Consider the following 9,355-nt stretch of genomic DNA (forward strand, 5'->3'; position numbering starts at 1 on the left):
TGGATGAAACATTAGGTACCTCATGCTATATTAAATCTATGCAGAAGCCATACCAAAGCATTCATATTTATGCTTCTTCCCCATTCTGTACAGTCAAAGAAGCATCCACTCTGAATAAAAATGGAAGATTAAAACTAAATCATTCACAATAAGAAAGGAACTATAGTGGAACAGAGGGAACCTTTGAAGAAATGCTAGTATACCTGGATTACAGCAATGGTATTTGCTGATGTTTTCACCATTCTAGCCATTCTGAGTGTTTGTGATACTGCATGAAAATGAAAGGTAAGTTGAATACAGAGAAGGCAGTAGATCGCTCTCAAATTTCAGCTTTGATTCACTACAACTCATCTCAAATTTTAATCAAAATTAATTAAATAGGATTTATTTGAATTTTATCTTGAAACAAGACATTTTAAAATTTTATAAAATTGATAATATATTTGTTTTATCATATCAACTTATTCGTTTAATATAGTGTTTAATAATGTTGATTAAAAGCAGGAAATTACTTTCTCTGTGTCTTTGTGTTTCTAATCAAATACAGGCTATGTAGTACTGTGTTTAAGGGAACATATTTTAATTTTAAGTACTCAGAGATTATACGTGACATTTTCTAGATTTATGAATTAATGGAAGTTAATCTCTGAACTTCAATGCCTCATTTGAGAATAAAGATAAAGATTTCATAAGTGTGTGATAAAGGATAAGTTAAGTATGAAAGTTTTAAGTGACTGGACTAAATTGTACTTTTAATAAACACATCTACTATGAATATCATTCCAAAAGTTGGGAATTAATTCCAATAAAAATAAAAATAAAATGATTAATACAGCTAGTCTTAAAGTCCATGTGCCACAAAATTTATGTAGCTCAATTGCTTATATAACTTCACTTAATACTCAAATACACTCTCAATATTTCAATTGTATTTTAAGCAGAGAAACTGAACTTAAAGAAAGTAACTCATCCAAATCAGAAATCCATTAAAAGGTCTGTTTGTATTTTTATGCTATGCCTCTCTAATGGCAAAACCTATATGCTTTCTGCAATCGAAATTGAACTTATAATGTCCTGAATAAGAAATTAATAGTGTTTTGGTATAATAATTTTATTATTTTAATTCCTTTTTCTTCCTTGCCTAAATGATAGTCTAGTTAATGAACAGAAAGTGTGAGGTTTGAGCAGACATTTGTCATAAATTCTTTCAGATATGAGTATTCCTGTTATTACATGTGATTTGGTGATGTGATTCCCTTGATTTGTTTCTATACATACTGGTATGAATGCTGAGAAGTGAACTTGCCCATCATTACTGAATATAACAAATATAAATTTGTCGTATTTTTCTAGGAAAAGTCACCAAAATAATTGTGAATAAATGGTTTTAAAATCTAATTAAAAATCCCTTTAACAACTCAGTGGGGTCTCCTGAGGATTCCTTGTTTTATGTAGACCCAAAAAACTTCTCGAAGGAAGCCTAGTGTCATCACCCATAACCTGAAAGACTTGAACAGTGCCAAAAGTTAAAATTTCTGTAATTATGAAGCTGAGCTAGATGTTGCCCACAGATTGAATTAAACATTTATTATTTCCTGAAAAGTATAAACAAGTTGTCAAATTCATAAATAGAAAAAGTCTGACAGGATCAGTGAACTTTAATTTTGGAGCTATGCTCTGTAAAACTTTTCTAATGACCTTTAAGGAAGTTTAATTGAGGAAGAGATAATTAATTAAATACAGAAAATTGAAAAAAAACCTAAATGTTCAAAGTTACTTGTTACTATGGCAATGTCCACCTAGTACAACATAAATACTACTATATAAAAAACATGCATACATATGCTAACTCTCACATGCACACGCACACACACACACACACACACACACATGTACACATCAGAAATAAAACAGCCCTATGCACGGTCTCTTAGGCCAGACTCTCAGAGGAATTTCTTTTGATACTTAATACTTCATGTATCCTTTGATATAAAAGCTTTTTTTTACCTTAGCCATCAAATGAATTGCCCATATTATACTGCATATATTTGAAGGGTAATTGTTAATATTCATTGGATATTACAAATTTGGGAAGGGCAGCTCAGGGATGTATTCAGAATGAAAGCCCTGATGATGCAACATAGCTATCTTATTTGACAAATATTAAACATCATTGTTAATTTGCTTTTGAATCACTCACTGATCCTCTTGAAGGCAAGTAACAAGTAATTTTGATGAAACTGGTAGAAAGGAATGAGAGCTGACTAATTTAAGCAATGTTCTTCCAGGAAAAAATATGGATCTTCATTGAGGAAGAAAAGAACTGAATTGATGAGTTCAGTGGTTGAGATATCCTTCATCCTCTCCACAAATACATGCTTAGAATAATTTAAGGCTCTATGGATCATATGCACCACATTTAACATTGCCTTGTATTCCTTGATAATTTTTGTTAAGGCTAATTTATTGGCAAATGAATACAGTCCACTGAATTTTCATAAATAGGTTCAAGTAAAATTTTAGTATACCACAGTAGTTTTTTATACTGGATCACCTACTAATGTTTCTTTGGTCCTTGAAGACTGGCTATAGAAATGATCATATTTTTGTGATGCTCTCTTAAACCCTTTCTGTACCTAGTTATACTTTTCCTCACAGTTCATTCTACCTTCCAGGTAGGAAATTTAATCACAAGCAAAAAAAGTAGCTACAGTATCATTATTCAGATACTGTACTGTTATTATACTGATAATATGATAATTATCAGTAAATTTAAGAGGAAAAATAGATAACAGATAAACCTGAAATGAGGTTAAAATATTGTCCATTGATACATTTTCTCTATGGAATAGGAATTATGTAATGTACATTTTTATATGAGTCTCTAACAGCAGTAGATTATTTCAGGAACTTGAGACTGAAACTAAATCTTATCTATTTGAGAGGGTACTTTAAACTTCCATGGGTTTATAAGGATTTCATGCTTTTAATCAAAAGTAAATTCTGATGAAGTAAAAATGACACTACTCGAGCAGGGGTAAAATTAAATGGAAAATACAAACTATAAAAATCCTAGGAAAGCAACTATATATATATATATATATATATAGTTAATTTATATATATAAATTAAATGTGATTTCTTTACATATCATTTGTTTTAAATATGCTCAATATAGGAAATTTTGCCAAGTATGTGAATACCTCTTACTACATAAGTAAATGGCTTTGAAGATAAGAGCCTATCTGAACTTGAAAGAATGCACAGAGCAATGGTGGATTTCCTAGAAAATTTTAGCATAATCTAGGTATGGTGGATTGGAAAGAATAAGAACAAAGTTCATGGGTCATTTTGCAATGGGTATTATTTGTAATGTCCTGGAAATAGGGAAAAAAGTGATTTCAGATGTCATTACAACATACTGCATCTGATGCCTTTCAAATGTATGTGTGTATATATGTTTATATACCTCATGCATATATATATTTATTTTTTATTTATTAGCTTCAAAATCACTTTCAGAGCAGTTAATTCTAACAAGGATAATAGAAAAAACTGGGCATTGGTAGAAATGTTGATGTGTTCTGGACATCCATCATACTCAAATGTAGTAATCACATTCTGGCTGAAGGTGGAAGAAGTAGGATGGGGAACATGTTGGGTGGCAATGGTGATAGTGAGTGGGCAGATTCAATATGGTGGGAGAAATCAGCATGACAGAACAAAGCTAAGAATTACTTGCCTGACATGATTGGTACTGCACAATCAGGTAATCCTCCTATTTTTTTGTGGTTCATTATCACTCTTGTAATTCTCTTGGAAGTAATATATTTAGTACTATTTTTCTAAAATGCAACCTCCTTACATGGGACACCATGCTAATTCCAAAGTGTTTAGGATCAGTGTTTAGGGAACATTTTCTCCATTGAACACATTCTTCATGACTTTCAGTAAATGTTAAGTATTCTTCCTAATGTTTCAAATACATTAACTTGTTTAAGCTCACCATTATCCTATGAGATTGAGTACAGAAGAAGAAAGTTTACAATTACATATTTTGGAAACTAAGCACAGATGATTGATTTGTTCAGAACTAGTAAGTAGATTGAACTCAAAATTACGTATCTTCATTCTTTCCTATATCCATGTCTAGTGCAATATCACTCAAACTTTATTTTTTAAAAGTATGAGCACTAATATTTATTTTAAAAACTCCAAATAAATGAACAAAACTATACCCAAGTTTTCTTGGAGAAGACTTATCACTCTTACTGGAGCAATTCTCAAATATGAAAAATAATATAAATTATTTAAAGGAAAAAGCACAGTATGTTGAATAGGAGTAAAGGTCTAGAAAAGGAGTCATATGTATGGTAAGATTTTACAAGAGATTCACATACAATGCACATCAGTTTTAAGACTTGCAGTTTGCCTTGCTTTCTTTTTATGTTTTTTATTTATTATTATTTGTTATTGTTGTAGTAGGAGTACAATGTAGCATTTGCAAGAGTTCTTACAATATCTCAAATATATAATACTTGAATTTACATCCTCCACCATTCTCCTTTACTCCTCCCTGCCCCCATTCCTGAAGTAGTTTCAACTGTTTTCATTTTTCAAACTACATACATGTGTATACAGTATTTGTACTATATTCATCATTTCCCTACATCCCTTCTCTTCCCACTGGAACCAACCCCCAGAAAGGACTTGTTTTTCCTTCCTGTTCTGTTTTTGTAAAATGATGACATTTTTGTTTATTTAAGATAGCCTAACAGGGAGTCTCCTTGTGATAGTTCCATCTATATATGTATTATAACCCAAATTGTTCCATGTCTTCTATTTTTTTCCTTTCTATCTTAATCCCCTTCTTATGGTGATTTCAAAAGGTTTACAAATTCTATATTCATTCTTTTATAGTTAGTACATCAATCATACTCACCTTTCTTAGCTTTCTTCTTTTACCCTTCTTCTCTCCTTTACATTGCTCTCTATGCTGTCTCACCCTTTATCCCTGTCACCTGAGGCTGCTCATGGAGATGGCTTCAGTATTTCTGACTTCCAGTGAGGTAGTGCCAAGAGTTGGAAAATGTTTTAAAAGTTGATAGATGTGTGAGGACAAAATAATCACTTATTAAAAATAATGCATCCTTCCCATTTTGATAATTTTCATGTGTTTAACCTTTTGCAAAAAGGGAAGCTTGTGTAAAGATTGGGACAATGACACAAAACTGATCCTATTTGGGAAGACACTTCATAGGCATGTCTCTGAAAGGTACTACTCGTGTCAGAAATGTCTGATTATATATCCCTACTCTACCACTTCAAGCTGCAGGATAACAAAATAATATTTATTATTTTCATGCACACATGTTATTTGTACATATTAATAGGGATCTGTGTGACATTTTCATATGTATGTACAGTACATATTGATCATAACTAATTTCCCTAGTTCCACTCTGCCCAACCCATCTACATGCTTTCCAATTCCTAGTAATCATTCTTCTGTTTTCAGAACATGTGTTGCTTGCTTTTCTGTGTTTAACTTATTTTATTTAGCTTAATGTCTTCCATTTCCATTCATTTTTCTGTAAATGACTGCATTTAATTCTACTTTATGGTTGAAAATACTCTAATGTATTTTCATATACATTATACAACTATATACAACACATTTTCTTTATACATTCTTTAATTGTTGGGTATGTGTGCTTATTTCCAATCTTGGCTAGTGTGAATAACGCCACAATAAGCATGAAAAATGAAGGTAAATTTTTGTGTTCTTATTTCATATATTGAATATATACCCAGGTCTTGTAAATCTGAATTGAATGGTATTTCCATATTTAGGATTTTTACTATCTCCATACTGTTCTCCATAGTGGCTGTATTAATCTATTTCCCACCAACAATGTATACATGTATCTTTACCACCACATCCTCACCAGCCTTTTTTTTTTTTGCATGTTATTTCTTTGATTGTGACAATATCCATTCTAACTTGGATGAGATTGTTTCTCATAGCAGTTTTGATAATTGTACTCTGCCTTAATTAAAATGTTTTTCTCTGTAAAAGAGAAATTAAAGGATCATTGTTACTATCAGATGACTTTAAATTTCCCCTGAAAGTGGAAATGGCGTAGTCTTTCAGTAACATTCCAGCTCAGCACTTGTATTTGGATAAATCCTCAATTAAGCTTTCTTCTTTGTGCTTTCTCCTATACCTTTGGAAAGAATAAATAAGTAAGCAACTGAAGAATGCATAACCATACAGAAATAACAGGGCTTATCCTCCTGGGATTGTCAGATGATCCAAAGCTCCAGGTGATGATCTTTGTCTTCCTCGTCATCACCTACATGCTCAGCATCACTGGGAACCTGACCATCATCATGCTCACCCTGCTGGATTCCCACCTCCACATCCCCATGTATTTCTTCCTCAGGAATTTCTCCTTATTAGAAGTTTCATTCACAACTGTCAGTATACCCAAGTTCCTGGGCACCATTATTTCAGGAGACAAAACTATTTCCTTTAATGACTGCATAGCTCAGTTGTTTTTTGTAATTCTCTTTGGAGTCACTGAATTTTACCTTCTGGCTGCCATGTCCTATGATCGTTACATTGCCATCTGCAAGCCTCTGCATTACATGACCATCATGAATCAAAAAGTGTGTACAATGCTTGTCTTTGCTTCCTGGTTGATTTCCTTCTTAATCATCTTTCCCTTACTCATGTTGCTCTTACAGCTTGATTACTGTAGGTCCAATATCATTGACCATTTTGCCTGTGATTATTTTCCCTTGTTGCAGATTTCTTGCTCAGACACCAAATTCTAGAGATAATGGGGTTTTCTTGTGCCGTGTTTACTCTAATGTTCACTTTGGCATTAATATTTCTATCTTACATATATATCATCAGAACAATTTTAAAGATTACTTCTACTAGTCAGAGGACAAAAGCCTTTTCTACATGTTCTTCCCATATGGTTGTCATCTCCATCTCTTATGGAAGCTGTATTTTTATGTACATTAAACCCTCAGCCAGAGAAAGAGTGTCTTTGAGTAAGGGAGTTGCTGTGCTAAATACCTCAGTAGCTCCCATGCTGAACCCCTTTATTTATAGCCTAAGGAATCGACAAGTCAAGTGAGCTTTCCTGAAGATTGCAAGGAAGATCGTGTTTTTCACAAGTACATGAAATAATGTGGTGTCATGATTTAGAGGCATATTGAAAGGCCATTGTTTAAAAGTGAAATTTTAGTGATCTTCTCCAATCAACACGGCCATCCCACTCTCCTTGTTCACTTATTTCTCTTCTTACAGTTTAAAGCATATTTGTTTAATATATTGTTCATGTAATTATAATTATATTTCTGTTATTCTGCCACTGTTCCTTGTGATGTTTGATTATGAAAATTTTTTAGTTTTATTCTACAACTAAATTGTTTTTTGAGTTTTTCCAGGAAAAAATTATACACAGAAGTAGAAGAAACACTTTATAATGGTATAGTTTACTTAAGATATACTAAAAGTAAAATCCTTTAATTTTTTTTAGCTTTCATAGAAATTTCTTCATTTTACAGTTTCTCTAGAAAATTTTCTTTAAGTGATACTAATTGAATTGAAATATTATTTCATTTAAAAACCTTGAAATTCTACTTCTTGCTTCCTGTAATATCATATCTTCAAGCTATTAGTCCATTGATAAATGCAGACTATTAATAATATATACTTTAAGTAGTGTTAAATAGATCTTATTTATGAATCCCCAAATCTCTTGATATACACACATATACATATTATCTTTAACTCTGATATACATTGCACAGAAGCATATATATAAACATATGAATGCATTTATATATATATACACACATAATACACACACATATATATTTATCACATTTATTTTATATTATTTATATATATGCATTTGTCTTCCTGTAGAAAATAGTAAAGAAATAAACATTAGATATAGGGGACATACTTAATTTCTGAAATTTCCTGAGGAGTAAGCTCCTTTCTGAATATAGGTATCCAAAATTCATATATCTAAAATTTATGCTTATATTTGGATATATACCTTGTTTAAAACTTGTCCAAAACTTGAGGATACATTGATATGTATGAATACAGGCACATATGTATCTGCATATATAATGCATTAAAGGTAGGCATATATTTTTCTATTTGGATTTATGTATGTGTCCATGTTTGTGTGTATTCTTCTAATGTTTTGGAATAGTTTGAAAAATAATGTATATTTTGACACCATCATTTACCTAAACAAAATCATTTAAGTCTATGCATTGCAATAAGTAAAAACTTCAAAACAAAGACAAAGTTTCCATTATTAATAGGGTTTGAATCTGAAGTGAACCCTAAAAGAGTTTATGTACTGAAGACTTGGTTCACAGATGGTGGTGTTATTGAAGGGTAATTAGATCACAAAATGCTGACTGTATCAATGTATTAATCAATCAATCCTTTCATGACTGAATGAACTATTAAGACATGGGGACTATCAGGGAAAGTGGGTCACTGAGGGTAACTTTAAAGGATATATCTTGTCCCTGGACCCTTCCTATCAGGCTCTTTCTGCTTCTGAGCTACCATGAGGTGAGAAGCTACCCTCTGTAATTTCATTCCATCATGATTCTTTAGCCTTGCCTCAAGTACATTAATAAAGGAGTCAGCCAGTCATGGACTAAAGCCTCTGAAACAGTCTTCCAAAAGAAATCCTTTGTCCCCTATGTTGTTTTCTCAGATATTTTGTCATGGCAATGCAAAAGCAAACTAACACAGTGAGGATTTCACTTGCTAGAATTTACATTCCACATATTTTACTTAAAAAAATTAATCTGTCAAGAAGTATTTAGGCAAAGTGTTTGTGTAAAGCTTAAACAACTATTACGAATTCTAAAATGCATTTTAAATAATATAAATCAATATTTCATGAGAGAAAATGTGCTATCATTCTCATCTTTTGTGCAACATTCTTAATGATTATCATGAACTGAAAAACATTTTAAAAAACTCTGTAAAAAAGGAAAAAGAAGTGATAGAAATTATAACAATTGTACTTATGCAAATGAAAATATACAGATTTGTAATTAATAAAGAATATAATGATGCATCTTAAGCTCCAAAAAAAAACAAGAACAAACCAAATGTCAAATCAACAAATAGAGATAAATAATAAACATCAGGGCTAAGAGCAATGAGATTGAGACCAAAATCACTGTACAAAGAATTAATGAAACAAAGAGCTGGTTATTTGACAAGATTAACAAGTTTGACACACCTTAGTTAACAGGACAAAATGGAGGAGGAAAAGGACCTAGATTAATAAAA

At 31.6% G+C, this 9,355-nt stretch overlaps 1 pseudogene; it reads left to right on the plus strand.

Annotated features, from left to right (window-relative positions):
- The first annotated feature begins 6,261 nt into the window (after window positions 1-6,261).
- LOC141425537 (olfactory receptor 6C1-like) lies at window positions 6,262-7,151 on the plus strand (annotated as a pseudogene).
- Window positions 7,152-9,355: the final 2,204 nt, after the last annotated feature.

The sequence above is a fragment of the Castor canadensis genome, chromosome 8, assembly GCF_047511655.1.
Source record: "Castor canadensis chromosome 8, mCasCan1.hap1v2, whole genome shotgun sequence".
Lineage (NCBI taxonomy): Eukaryota > Metazoa > Chordata > Mammalia > Rodentia > Castoridae > Castor > Castor canadensis.